Below are 15,218 nucleotides of genomic sequence, written 5' to 3'. Positions count from 1 at the left end.
CTAGGATATACTGCTGAGTGAAAGAAAGGAAGGAGCGGAATAGATTATGTGGCGCTTTGTGTCAGAAAAGGAGGGAAACCAGTATTAGAAAGATATCAACTCTTTCTCCATTAATTTGTACATTTAATGTGGGCTCCCCAAAAGAAACAGAAAAGCTGGCTTTTAAGAGTCAAGATTACTTTTATTTATTTATTTATTTGTTTGTTCGTTTATTTATTTATTTATTTATTTATTTTGAGAGAGAGCTCACCTGAGCAAATGTGAGAGGCGGGAGGCAGAGAGGGAGGGAGAGACTCTTAAGCAGACTCGGAGCTGAGCACGGAGCCTGAGGTGGGGCGTGAGCTCATGACCCTGAGATCATGACCTCGGCTGAAATCAAGAGGCAGATGCTTAACTGACTGAACCACCCTTTTCTTAAAGATTTTATTTGTATGTCAAAGAGAGAGAGCGAGAGCGCACAAACAGGGGGAGCAGGAGAGGGAGAAGCAGACTCCCCATTGAGCATGGAGCCCAATGCAGGACTCCCTCCCAGGACCCCAGAATCATGACCTGGGCCAAAGGCAGAGGCTTAACCAACTGAGCCACTCAGGCACTCCTCTTTTTTCTTTTCTTTCTTTCTATTTTTTTTAAGTAATTTCTGCACTCAGTGTGGAGCTTGAACCCACAACCCAGAGACCAGGAGCCTCACCTCTACCAACTGAGTCAGGCAGGCAACCCTAAGAAAATTCTCAAGAAGAGTAAGAAGTTGGGGGGCAGCCCAAGCAGATTTTAAAACATACTATAGAGGTGTCTGGGTGGCTCAGGTGGTTGGGCGCCCAACTCTTGATTTCTGCTCAGGTCATGATCTAAGGGTGTTGGGATAGAGCCCCTCATTGGACTCCATGCTCAGTGGGGAGTCCTCTTAAGATTCTCTCCCTCTCCCGCTGCCCCCACCTCTGCTCTCTTTCTCTCAAATAAATAAATAAATCTTAAAATACTGTAAAACTATGGTAATTAAAGATCTTTTTTGGGGGGCGCCTGGGTGACTCAGATGGTTAAGCCTCTGCCTTTGGCTGAGGTCATGATCCCAGGGTCCTGGGATCGAGTCCTGCGTGGGGCTCCCTGCTCAGCGGGGAGCCTGCTTCTCTTTCTCCTTCTGCTGTTCCCCCTGTTTGTGCTCTCTCTCTGTCAAATACATAAATAAAATCTTTTTTAAAAAATCATTTTTTGAGGGAACACAAATCAGTTAATAAAATAAGACAGAAATTCCAGAAACAGCATCTGGAAACAAATGCATTTGTATCCTTCCTGCATTACTTACACTAAATGAACTTCAAACAGCTCTAAGATATAAATCTAAAATATGAAATCACAAAAGAATCAGACTAAAAAAATTTATAATCCTGCAGTGGGGTGGGTTTACTGAAGCATGACTCAAAACTTAGAAGTCATCAACTTTGACCACAATAAAAATCTTAAAATTTTTCACAGAGAAAATAACAAAATCAAAAGACAATGAACAGAACAATACTATATGCAACACATATGCAGACAAATTTCTGTAGCAGAAGAAGAACGTCTATAAATCAAAGTGCAAGACTAAAATCCTATAGAGAAGCAGTCATGGGGTGTGAACAAAGAGTTCACAGGAAAGGAAATTAACATGGCTCTTAAATATATTAAAAGATGCTTAACCTCACTTAAATTAAAACCACAGCAAGATACCATTTAGACTCAATGATTGGCAAAGATAAAAAGAGTTTGATAACATATGTGGCTCATAACTCTCCTTATTGGACAGTACTGATCGAGATTGAGACCAATTCTACCTGGAGTTTGTAAGTCACTGGGCTGCAGGGCCTGGAGCCCTCGCCCTTCTCTATCCACCAGGACCACCATGGAAGGGGCTAGGCCTCAGCCCTTAGGCAAGGATGCCCAGCCCGCCATACCTCTTATTGGTCACTGCCCAAAAGATCAGCAACTCTGGTCATCCTTTTTCTCCACACTGCTCTGTCATTCCTGTCCTTTTTTTTTTTTTTTTTTAATATTTTGTTTATTTATTTGGCAGACAGAGATCACAAGTAGACAGAGAGGCAGGCAGAGAGAGAACGGGAGGCAGGCTCCCCGCCGAGCAGAGAGCCCGATGTGGGGCTGGATCCCAGGACCCTGAGACCATGACCTGAGCCGAAGGCAGAGGCTTAACCCACTGAGCCACCCAGGTGCCCCTCCTGTCCTGTCTTAACAAACCCTTGCTCTCTACCCTCCCAAGGACCTTCTCACTTGGTCCTTTCGAAAGCTGCTTCTTGCTTAACAAAATCACCCACCGTCTTGCTGCTCTTCCCATGACACAGCCTAGGGTTTACCTCTGGGGCCTGGCAGGTAAGGAAAATGCATGATGTGTGAAGGACTAATGGCAGGGGTGGGGGGAGAGTAGATGCCCACGTGCCCACTGCCTGTGGTGACAAAAGTGACAAGCTGGAGAGCCCAAGTGTCCTGAGCCAGGTTCATGTGCAGAATGTGGACTCAGTCCCGCCAGGTCTCCAGTGGTTTCAAGAGAGGCAAGGAACCCTCCCACCCTGCTGGTGGGAAAGCCAACCGGTGCAGGGCTGTGAAACTGTGAACCGCGCCTCAGAAAGTGAAACCTAGAGCCACCGCGTGACCCAGGAGTCTACTCCTAGGTATGTAAGCAAACAGTTGGCACAAAAACGTGTATGTGAATATTCACAGCAGTAATATTCATAAGGTCCCACGGTGGACACAACCCGGAAGTCCGTCAGGGAATGACCACAGCAACACCATGTGGTACGTCCATCCAGTGGAATATGGTTCGGCCGTAGACAGGAACGAAGTAGTGAAACATGTCACAACATGATTGAGCCTCGGGAACATTACGTTCAGCGACAGACGCCCAGACACAAAAGTCCACTTATTGTCATCTGTTCACATGAAACGTTCCCAATGGGGAAGCCCATAGAGAGAGATGATTGGTTGGTTGCTGGGGTTCAGGCTGGAGCAGGAATGATTGCTCATGCGAACCAGAGCTCTTTGGGGGTTGAGAGGAGTGTTCTAGAATTAGGTAACAATGACGGTTGTACAGCCTTGTGAATGTACTAGAAACCAGTGAGTTATACACATTAAAATGGAGAATCTTATGGTATAGGAATTCTACCCCAGAAAAAAACGATCAGAAAAAGACCTGCCATCTGAAACGTTGTTAGAAACCTCCTGATAGTTTTCATATTGACTTCATTTTCTGAGCAAGCAAAGCATGGCGGTGGGGGTTTGGCTTGTGGGCCTGCAGTTTGGAGCCTCTGTCTGAACAGAAGTCGGGCTCTTCTGTGAGGCCACCCCCTCTCCCGTACCCTCCCAGTGTTCCTTTGCCCTCCTTCCTTGCCCCTGGTGCACCTGCCTGAGGCTCCCTCCAGGCCATTATCTTCTAGAGTCTGGTCAAGACCCCGTCTCCTCTGAAGTTCTTGCCTCACCCCTTCACGGCAACTTTGGGCCCAGACTTGCTTTCTCTTTCCTCTCATCCCCACGCCCTCCTTTGCTGTGCTGTCTGCGTGCCCATGTGTCGGGCCACACCATGGACAGCCTGTGTGCTCAGCTCTGGGCCTTCCCTCTCACCTCGTCACTCCACCTCCCTCCATCCACAGCGCCAAACTGTGGACGTCGTGACCTCACCCCGTGTTTTGACACCCCTGGAGCCCTTTCTCTCCCTGTGGTTGGTTCTTAGTGAGGTAGGTTGGTTCCTACCTCCCCTCCAGCGGTTGGTTCATTGCCGAGCTCACACTTCCTGTTCTTTACCTTAAGATGGTCTTTGACTCCACTCCTCCTGTCTTCACTTCCTTCCCCCTCCTGCGGGGATGCCACAGTTCCCCACCCTGACCACTCTCTCAACAACCTCCTGGCTTCTCTTGAGCCATCTCTCTGCTGCACCTGTCTGGGAACCTCAACTCAGGGCAGTCTGATCGCTCTTCCTGTCCTTGGGGATACTGGGACCCTCTGCTCTGCTGGAGAAAACCACGTCACCACAGAGTCCGGTGCCCTTAATTCATGGACGTCAACCATAACAAGGCTTCTGAGACTACTCACCGGACGCTCTGTCTTCCTTATCGGCTCACCCTGCCCGCACCAGTCTCCCCAAACCTCCAACCTCTCCTTCTCTTATACTCAGAAGCTGGAAGTCTTCAGACAGGGACTCTCCCATCATCCTGCCATCCAGGTGCCCCCTGACTGCACCCACATATTGCCCCCAATATAAGGTAAAAGGAAGACATGTCCTTTTACCAACTGCTATGGGCTGAATGTTTGTATCCCACAAATGTCATAATGTTAAACCCTCATGCCCGATGTGATGGTACTAGGAGGTAAGGTCTTTGGGAGGTGATTAGGTCATGAGGGCTAAGCCCTCATGAATGGGATTAGTGTCCTTATAAAAGAGGGCCCAGAGGGCTCTCTGATCCTTCCACCATGTAATGCAGTGTGAAACCTGGACTCCCAGCCTCCAGGACTGTGAGAAATACATGTTTGCTGTTTGCAAATCTCCCAGTCTGTGGTATGTTGTCATAGCAGCCCGCACTGACTAAGACACCGCCTAAGGCCATCCACCCCACCGCGCAGGATCCCAAACTGGATTCCACCTTCAGCTCCTTGATGTTCTCTCGGGCTTCTCTGATGTCTCCCTACTGATACCTCACTAAGAACAAACAAGAGTCCCCACATGTCTCCTCCCCCACTCCCTCCACCTTGGGTCCTTTTCCAGCAACTAGACCCTTCCCCTCTTAAGCCAAAGCACGTGTTGAAAGAGTTGTCTACACTGACTGCCTCAGTTTCCTGATACACCACTTCCTCCCCAAAGCAACCTGGCTTCTGCTCCCAATTCTACTGAAATTTTTCTTGGAGGTCGTCACCAATCCTTTAATTACTCAATCTAACTGACACTTCTAAGTCAGGAGCTTCTATTTGGCTTCTCTGCAGCCGCTAACCTCCCATAGACCTGACCTGTGGCAGGTAGTGGGGTAGAGGGGTCTGAGGGAACTCACCAGAGAGACATTTAATCAGCCCTGGGGAGAGTCAGGGAGGGCTCCCTGGAGGACAGGGACACCAGGGCAGAGCCTGAAAGTACGAGTATAAGTTGGTCAAGCAGAGAAGGGGAGTGAGAGCATGTTTAAAAAGTGGGAAGAATTCCAGAATGTGAAACTGCAAGAAGTTGAACATCCTGGAAGCTGAACTGGGAGACGGGTTGCAAAGGACTTTGAAGGTCATGTTGAAGAGTTTGCCGTTTGGTGCTCACATTGGCAGCACATATACGAAAATTGGGATGATGCAGAGAAGATTAGCGTGGCCTCTGCTCAAGGACGACACGCAAATTCGTGAAGTGTTCCGCATATTTAAAAAAAAGAGTTTGCTGTTTGGATTTTAATCTGGAGGCAATGGGAATACATATGTGACCTAAAGGAGAAGTTGGCGAGCTTTTTATATAATGGGCCCCATGGTAGGTATTTTAGACTATTGCAACTTTCCACTTCTGCTGGGATAGCAGGAGAGAAGCCATAGGTCATAGTGTAACTGTGTTCCAATAAAGTTTTCTCTATGCACACTGACATGTGAATTTCATATAATTTTTAAAGCAATATATTTTTATTTTATTTAATTAAAAAATTTTTTTAGAGAAAGAGCAGGTGCACATATGCATGAGCAGGGGTGGGAGAAGGGGAGGGAAGGGACATAGGGAGAGGGAGAGAGAGACTCTGAAGCAGGCTCCACACTGGGTGTGGAGTCTGACATGGGGTTCAATCTCAGATCATGACCTGAGCTGAAAGCAAGAGTCACCGACTGAGCCACCCAGACGCCCCCTGAATTTCATATAACTCTTAAAAGTCACGGAATACATTCTTCTTTTGAATTTTTTCCAACCACTTAAAAATGTAATAACCAGGGGCAGCGCCTGGGTGGCTCAGTGGGTTAAAGCCTGTGCCTTCGGCTCAGGTCATGATCCCAGGGTCTTGGGATCGAGCCCCACATCGGGCCTCCCTGCCCCACAGGGACCCTGCTTCCTCCTCTCTCTCTCTGCCTGCCTCTCTGCCTACTTGTGATCTCTGTTTGTCAAATAAATAAATAATATCTTTTTAAAAAAATGTAATAACCAGTCTTAGCTCAGGGGCGATACCAAAACAGGCAGCATTCTGGCTTTGGCCTACAGGCTGAAGTTTGCCAACCCTGACGGGAAACAAGGGATTGATGTAACCAGAATTGGGCTTCAGAAGATGGATGGGGGGCGGGTGAGTCCACCAGCCAGAGGGACCAGTAAGCAAGCCGAGGCAGCAATCTGGGAGAGAGGACACACACTAGGGACGTGGCGACGGGGTGGGAGCTAAGCAGGTAGATTTGGGAAACTCTGCGCACTGAGAGGGCTTAGAAGACCCCCACCACACCCCATTTGGGGAAAGAATTAAATAGCATTGGTGTCTTTTCCAAAAAGGGCAAGGCCCTGAAATGCGAGGATATGGGAAGTAGGTGTCACCACAGTCTCCACAGGGGGGGGATCAACCCACGCTCCTTCTAGGAAGAGGCCTCCCAGATCAAGTGGTAGGGGCTTTCCAATAACACGAGCCCCACCCCCTCCAGATGGAGTCCAGAGACCCTGCCTATTCAGGGGAGTGCTGACATACCTCATGGGCTATTGACAAGGTCATTGTTCACACGGAAGACTTTCTTTCTTTTTTTTTTTTTTTTTATTTATTTGACAGAGAGAGATCACAAGTAGACAGAGAGGCAGGCAGAGAGAGAGAGGGAAGCAGGCTTCTTGCTGAGCAGAGAACCCGATGCGGGACTCGATCCCAGGACCTGAGATCATGACCTGAGCCGAAGGCAACGGCTTAACCCACTGAGCCACCCAGGCGCCCCACACGGAAGACTTTCAATGCCCTGAGTGAGGCCTCCAGACAGAAAGACATCACTAGCCAGGCAGCCAGTAGGTAGTGTGAGGCAGCTGCTCATGGGAGACCCTCCTGGGGGGCAAGATGGCTCACAGTCCTCCTTGACACAGGTGAATGGTGGTGGGTGTCTCGGGGTCCCAGGAGTTGCTTTAGCTCTCCTGCGGAGGCCAGACACCCAGAGAGGATCCCAACTCCTTTGGAACACCAAACTCATCCCAACTCTCTTTTTCCATCTGTACTCCCACATAGAATCTCCTCTTCCCACCCCAGATGATGCCGAGCACTTTCCAAGCTACTGTTGATGAACAGACACCATGTCCTTCCCCCTTCAGGGGCCCCTCTAGTCTCACCACCCAACTTGTGCAAATCAAAAGCCCTGGGGGTGTCTGGGTGGCTCCGTGGGTTAAAGCCTCTGCCTTCTGCTTAGATCATGGTCTCAGGGTCCTGGGATGGAGCCCCGCATCGGGCTCTCTGCTCAGCAGGGAGCCTGTATCCCTTCCTCTCTCTCTCTGCCTGCCTCTCTGCCTACTTGTGATCTCTGTCTGTCAAATAAATAAATAAAATCTTTAAAAAAAAAAAAAAAAGAAGTCTTGTTGACGAAATCCACTCCCTCTGAGATCTGTGGCCTTCGCCCCCAAATATAGCTCCAAGCTGCTGCTGCTGTCACTCATGCTCCCCGGCTGGCTTCCTGCAGCAGCCTCGTCCCTGGCCGGGTCTCCTCCAATCCACACACCACACTCTGGAGCTGTGGCCCCAAACCCAAATCTGACCACCCCAGGCTGCTGCGTCACCTGCAGGGAGGAACGACTTCATCCCACCGCCAGGCTTCCAGGTCTCAGCAAGTCCTTCTGCCGTGGCACATGGTGCCCGCGGTCTAGCTCCCCTGATTCTGCGGGGACAGCCGAAACGCCTGGCCCATCTGCATGCTCAGGTTAAAGCCTCTGCCTTCGGCTCGGGTCATGATCCCAGGGTCCTGGGATCGAGCCCCGCATCGAGCTCTCTGATCAGTGGGGAGCCTGCTTCCTCCTCTCTCTCTGCCTGCCTCTCTGCCTACTTGTGATCTCTGTCTGTCAAATAAATAAATAAAATCTTTAAAAAACAAATCAAAAGCCCTGGACCCTGGCCCCAGGACCTCCCACCACGGGATGGGTAGCCAGCCCTCAGATCTCCTTGCCCCCTGACAGCCTTCATCCAGACAAAATATCTATGTAACCAGTGCCAAGAAGGAGCCCGTGTTTATGACTGATTACTTCTCTATCTCTGAGAGAGGTGGGAGAAAAAAAAATGGATCAGCATTTTTGGGTGGGTGCTGGATTTCTGAGCAGCGCTGTTCTCATTTTAACTTCATCACACATAGGACCTACTTGAGATTCGTGTGATGAAGTCAAAATGAGAACATTCAGCATGCTTGAGACATATCAGCGGCTCTGCAAGGATGATGGATAATGGACCTCAAGTCTAACCTAGGAAGGAGTGAGGACCGGTTAAAAGATGGAAGGCCGGTGGCTTAGGGATCCCAAAAGTGAGGAAGAATTGTCATATCAGGAGACTAAAAGAAAGGAGCTAGAAATAGAGTTGGAAGTGGAGGTCCAAGACCGAGATGTTAGGCATGGATGTTCTGTAAGGTGTGCTGTATTTGCTGATGACAGGGCCCAGTATAAGACAAGGGTAATTATGTGAGAGTGGGGCAAAATAGGGGATGTTCAGAACCACGTGGAGCTGGGGTTCTCGGAGATGAGAGGTGAGCTGGGAGGTGTGGGTTTGGGCGGCATAGGGCATGGTGGGCTCCTGCCCTCTACATGTTCTTTGGATCCCTTTGCTTCTCTACTGAAATTCATCTAACCCAATCCCGTGTCTTAGAATACTCTCTGCCAGTGAGTCCCCATTTATACATCACTCAAGTCTGTCCCCAGCTTGGGCCTTTATCTGCATGCTCACTTTCCACTACCTTCAGAGCTCTGCTCTATGCCACCATCTTCGAGAGGCCCTCGCTAACCCTCCTGCCCAAAGTAGCTCCTCCCTCTTCTCTGTCCATTTTTCTGCTTCTTTTTCTTAATAAACATCAGTCTACTTCATATAAATCAGCACTATACCTACTTGTTTATTTTTTGCTATACTTTTACTATACTTACTTTTGTGTTTTTAAATTTTTATTTATTTATTTATTTTTAAAAGATTTTATTTATTTATTGGACACAGAGAGAGAGGTCACAAGTAGACAGAGCAGCAGGCAGAGAGAGAGGGGGAAGCAGGCTCCCCGCTGAGCAGGGAGCCTGATGTGGGGCTCGATCCCAGGACCCTGAGGTCATGACCTGAGTTGAAGGCAGAGGCTTCACCCACTGAGCCACCCATGCACCCCAATTTTTATTTTTTAAAAAAGATTTTATTTATTTATTTGACAGATCACAAGTAGGCAGAGAGGCAGGAGGTGTGGGGTGGGGGGGAAGCAGGCTCCCCGCTGAGCAGAAAGCCTGATGTGGGGCTGGATCCCAGGACCCTGAGATCATGACCTGAGCCTAAGGCAGAGGCTTAACCCACTGAACCACCCAGGCGCTCCTATTTTTTATTTTTGAGAGAGAGAGAGTGCACATGAGGTGAGGGGCAGAACAGAAGGAGAGGGAGAGAGAGAATCCCAAGCAGACTCCATTCCCAGCACGGAGCCCAATGTGGGGCTCGATCTCACAACTCCGAGATCAAGAGTCAGATGCTCAACTGACTGAGCCCCTAGGAGGCTGAATGGTGGAGCCTGGTGATAAGTCAGATACAGAGGATGAGGGAGAAGGAAGATCAAAGGAGGTGCCATGTTTCTGGCTGGAGCAGAGATGGATGTGGTGCCATTTGAGATGGGGAAAGTGTCAAGGGAAGGGAGCGAGGAGGAACAACAGATGCTGAGCCAGAGAAGCAGGAGGGAAACGTGGAGAGTTTTATGTCACAGCTGTCAAGGCAGACACTAAAACCAAAGTGAAAGCACCTGCTATGAGCTGAGAGCAAACCTTTGCCACACATATGACAGGTTCATCACGATAAAGATCAAAATGATACAGAAAGAAACAGGGAAATGACACACAGCCCAATAGAAGACTGGGCTACCAATATGGAAAGGCCATTTGCAGAAGAAAGGATCCACATTTCTAGTAAAAGAGAAGTTCCATGCCCCTAGGAATTAGAGGAAGGTCAATGTCATGGGCTGAATTGTGTCCCCCTTCCCCAAAATATGTGGAAATCCTAACCCCCATACCTCAGAATGTGACTTATCTGGAAACAGGGTTGTCCTAGAGGTGATTAGTTAAGATGAGGTCATACTGGAGTGGGGTGGGCCCATAATCCAGCATGACTAGTGTCCTCCTTATAAGAAGAGGGCCATGTAACACCAGAGACACAGGGAGAACGCCATGTGAGGACAGAGAATTGGAGCGATATGCCGAAGGTGGGTGACCAGCACCAGAAGCTAGGAAGAGGCAAGCAAGGATGGTCCCCTAATAGGATTCAGAGCCATGGCCCCACTGGCTCTCGATTTCATATTTTAGTCTCCAGAACTGTGAGATGATAAGTTTCTGGGCTTTTTGCTTTTGTTTTGAGAGACAGAGAGAAAAAGAAAGAGAGAGAGAGAGCACCCAAGTACACGCACGCAAATAGGGGGGAAGGGGAGAGGGAGGGGGAGGACCTCCCGCAGGCTCCATGCTTCGTGCGGAGCTTGACCCTGAGACCATGACCCTACCCGAGCCGAAATCAAGAGTCAATGCTTAACCGACTGAGCCACCCAGGTGTCAGTTTCTGGGTTTTTAAAGCCAGCCAGTGTGTGGTAATTCGTTACAACAGCCTTAGAAATTAATACAGTAAATTAAAATAACATTAAAATGCCTTTTTATTTTTCCTATTAGCTTGTCAAAAAAAAAAAAAACCCCAAAAAAGATTATAATACCCAGTGCTGGCAAGGATGTTTGAGAATTCCCACCGCAATGGCTGGTTGGAGTGGTATTTAGTGACGCCTATTTGAAGGGCAATGTAGTCCTCCTTGAAATAAAACCTGAAAATAAAAATGAAACAGTCATTTTCCGTTTCTGCCGACCCAGCACTCGGCAGTGCTTGTCTGTTGCAGAGAAAGGCATGTGTTCACAAAAGAGTTGCCTGTTCGAACTTTCTTTGTGTTTTGGTAACGGCAAAAAACCGACAGACACATCATGCCCGTTGATAGAGAATGGTCCCCAAAACTAGCTTGTCTCTTCTTGGGGATGATTCATGAAATTAATGGAGCTTAAGCTTTGCAGCCCCTCACTGGCAGCAGCTCCTTTGAATGCCCGGAAGGGGCTCCAGCAATCGCTTTATACAACTCCATCTTATTTTTCTTAAGGAAGTTTCCTCCGAATGCATCAGCTTCAGGCCCCATCAAACTCCAAGCTACCCCTGTGTACTGCGTAACATACGACCTCAGTTAAAAGCGAAATGAAGCAGGTAACTAGGGAGTGGAGGGTTTCACCAAGTGCAGAGACGGACGGAAATCGACAAGTGGGGCTGTCACCCGGAAGCTCCTGGTAACCCATCGGTGGGCAGTTCCAGTGGGTGGAGTGCTGGGAAGAAATGGCAGACTGCTGGCTGGGGTGGTGACAAAGGGGAGACCATGAGTATGGACAGTCCTTTCAAGACACGTGGCTTCAGAGGAAGACGAGTTGCAGGAGGAAGTCTCGGGAGGGAGAAAGTTTTAAGAAGGAAGAGCCTTGAGCCACAGTGTCACGGAAGAACCAGGTGGTGTCCCGTGTCGAGGAAGAGTAACGATAGTTCTGAAAACACTCATCCCTTTGGCTGCCCAGCCTCCAGACACTTCTGAGTTGAGGCATTATCTCCAGCCCTCAACTCCCATCCCAGAAGCAGAAATGGATCAGATAGCACCACCCACCCACCAGGACGGCCATGTGACCAGGATCCAGAGCTGAGAGTGGCGCTGGGTCCCAGCAGGGGGCGGTAGGCACCCCAGAGCTGCCAGGCCAGCAGGGTGTCCAGGAATGGAGATTCCAGCTGGCCATTCCTGTGGTTTAGTCTAGGCAGACGAAGGTCCCTCGGTTCCAGCCTAGACTGCTTCCCTAGCCTTCCCGCCATTCTGTGAGCCATCCCACAGTCTCCCCATGAACCCTTTCCAGCGTGGGCTAGCCAGTTGGCTCCTACTGTTTGCCACCAGGACCATGACTGGTTACGCAGCTTTCCCCAGTTCTCAGGGACATCGAAGGGAACAATCAGAATTCTTCTCGATCTCTTGCTTTTCTCCCACAACCTTTTCTCTGAAATCTTCGGCGTCTGCTCCCACTTGCTCCACTAGAATTTCGTAAGAAGTGCTATTTGGTCTGGCACAAGAGGTGCGGGTTTGTTTATTGCGGGTTCAATCTTGGGCTCTGTCCTCCAGGACCCTGGAAGTCTCCAGATCCCTGGGCAGATCCTTTTGGATAGTGAAGTAACCTGCCAGATAGATTCTCATGAGAAGATTCTCCTAACACTCAGCACTTGGAGGTTCCATTCACTGTATAAGAGGTAAAATGATTATGTGGAAAGAGTATGAGATTTGGAATCAGGAGACTCGGTTCGAGTCCACGCTTGCTCTTAAATGACTGTGCCCTGAGGCAAGTTTCTGAATTCCACCGAACCCCAATATCCTCCTTTGTCAAGGGGCATAACTGTACGCCTACTGACAAGCCGTCTGGGTGACCCTGGGTGCCGTCACACCCCATCTCCTGCTGAACCCGTTTTTATGCTTTATTTCTGGAACCTTGGAAACGTGGACTGAGGGAGGATCAGCACATGGAGCGAGGGCAGCCAGTGCTGGTGGCCAGTGCTGAAGAGCTGGGCTGGTGGGAAGTCATGGCCACCCAAGCTTCTCTGGAGGACAGGTTAAAGGCAAGACTTACCTAGAGACGTGGGCGTCAGAGTGACACAGAAACCCAGAGATCCGCAGAAACTAGAGCCAAGAGTCCAGGATGATGCAGTAGAAGCTTTGAACCTGCAGGAGTCATGGAGCAGGAGAGGCGGAGCCGCGGCCGGTGCTGGTGGTGGTGGTGGTGGTGGTGGTGGTGGCTGCAGGCGCCCGGCAGTGTCTCACCTCATATCCCCTAGGTCCTCCTTACTCCCCCCGTGGGTGCAGGAGATGGTTCCCCGTGACGGTTCTCGCCTCCAGTCCCTTCCTCGCTCTGCTTCTCAGCCTCGGGGTTTCTTCCAGCCGTGTGGGAACCCGCTCAGCTCTTTGTGCGGGGTAACCCAGACGGGCTGGTTTAAAATCCCCAGGCCTAAGGGAGTCAGTGGATGAACCGCCCAGGAGCCCAGTGCAGAGGGGGCTCAGCGGGTCCCCAGCGGCCCACAGGGCATCCTGCTGGTGGCTCTCCTCGCTTCTGCTCTCATTTTCTCTCTCCCTCCCCACCCCTCCAGGAAAATCCTTCACAGTTAACTACCAGGCTCTTGGCCCAGGGTCTTCTGCGGGGGAATCCGAGTGTAGCCAGCAGCACGAGAAGGGAGAAGCAGACATGGAGAATCTACTGCAGGTGCTGGGAAGCAGCAGACACAATCGGGACGACCAGACGAGGGCCTGTGGCCTCTGAGCGACACTCCAGTTTCCCCAGGCCGACTGCGCGGGTGGGGATGACTTCTGGTCAGCCCAATGCCCAGTGTGTCTGGGGGAACCTGAGTGATTCTCAGCCTTTCGACCTGAGGGCAGCTGGGCAGACTTCTCCTCAGGACAGCTGCCATCTGTCTGGCACCTGCTGTGCACCCAGCTGTGCACCAGGCATTTCACTTGCATTTTTTTCTTATTCTCACGACAACTTGCAAGGGAGGTGACATCCTCCCTTGTGCGATCCCGGCATAAAGACAGACATGTAGACCAGTAGATTACAGAGCCCAGAAAGATGCCTTCACACATGCAGTCAATCAATTTTTGACAAAAGTACCTTGAACATTCAACAGGGAAAGGACAGTCACCTGAACAAAGGATGTTGAGAAAGCTGGCTATTCACCTGTGAAAGAATGAAGCCGTACCTTTACCTCACACCATATACAAAAATTGACTGAAAATAGATCAAAGAGCTAAATCTAAAACTATAAAACTCGGGCCCCTGGGTGGCTCAGTGGGTTAAAGCCTCTGCCTTCAGCTCAGGTCACAATCCCAGGGTCCTTGGATCCAGCCCCGAGTTCGGCTCTCTGCTCAGTGGGGAGCCTGATTCCTCTTCTCTCTCTGCCTGCCTCTCTGCCTACTTGTGATCTCTGTCTGTCAAATAAATAAATAAATAAATAAATAAATGAACAAAACTATAAAACTCTTAGAAGAAAACACAGGGGCAAATATTCATGACCTTAGATTTGGCAATGGGGTTTGTTTGTTTGTTTGTTTGTTTTTGAGTACTTTTATTTTATTTTTTTATTTTTTTATTAATTTCTTTTTAGCATAACAGAATTCATTGTTTATGTACCACACCCAGTGCTCCATGCCATACGTGCCCTCCATAATACCCACCACCTGGCTCCCCCCAACCTCCCACCCCCCCGCCCCTTCAAAACCCTCAGATTGTTTTTCAGAGTCCATAGTCTTTCATAGTACATCTCCCCTTCCAATTTCCCTCAACTCCCTTCTCCTCTCCATCTCCCCATGTCCTCCATGTTATTTGTTATGCTCCACAAATAAGTGAAACCATATGATAATTGACTCTCTCTGCTTGACTTATTTCACTCAGCATAATCTCTTCCAGTCCCGTCCATGTTGATACAAAAGTTGGGGATTCATCCTTTCTGATGGAGGCATCATACTCCATAGTGTACATGGACCACATCTTCCTTATCCATTCGTCCATTGAAGGGCATCTTGGTTCTTTCCACAGTTTGGCGACCGTGGCCATTGCTGCTATAAACATTGGGGTACAGATGACCCTTCTTTTCATTACATCTATATCTTTGGGGTAAATACCCAGTAGTGCAATTGCAGGGTCATAGGGAAGCTTGTTTTTTTTTTTTTAAGATTTTATTTATTTATTTGACAGACAGAGATTACAAGTAGGCAGAGAGGCAGGCAGAGAGAGAGAGAGGAGGAAGCAGGCTCCCTGCTGAGCAGAGAGCCCGATGCAGGGCTCGATGCGGGGGTCGATGTGGGGGTCGATGCGGGCGGGGCTCGATCCCAAGACCCTGGGATCATGACCTGAGCCGAAGGTAGAGGCTTTAACCCACTGAGCCACCCAGGTACCCCTTGGCAATGGTTTCTTCACACTTGATCTTAGCCAAAAGGCCGAGAAGCGATTGGCAATGGTTTCTTAAATGGGCAACCAAAAGCACAGG

General features: G+C 49.4%; 1 non-coding gene across 1 annotated transcript; it reads left to right on the top strand.

Moving 5' to 3' along the window:
• Positions 1-5,264: 5,264 nt before the first annotated feature.
• LOC125108075 (U6 spliceosomal RNA) lies at positions 5,265-5,371 on the top strand. Its single transcript, XR_007129764.1, has one exon. It is a non-coding gene; the product is annotated as a U6 spliceosomal RNA (small nuclear RNA).
• The last annotated feature ends 9,847 nt before the right edge of the window (positions 5,372-15,218 follow it).

The sequence above is a fragment of the Lutra lutra genome, chromosome 8 (assembly GCF_902655055.1).
Source record: "Lutra lutra chromosome 8, mLutLut1.2, whole genome shotgun sequence".
Taxonomy (NCBI): domain Eukaryota; kingdom Metazoa; phylum Chordata; class Mammalia; order Carnivora; family Mustelidae; genus Lutra; species Lutra lutra.
Note: the sequence above shows the minus strand (reverse complement) of the source record. Positions and strands in the feature narration are given on the sequence as shown.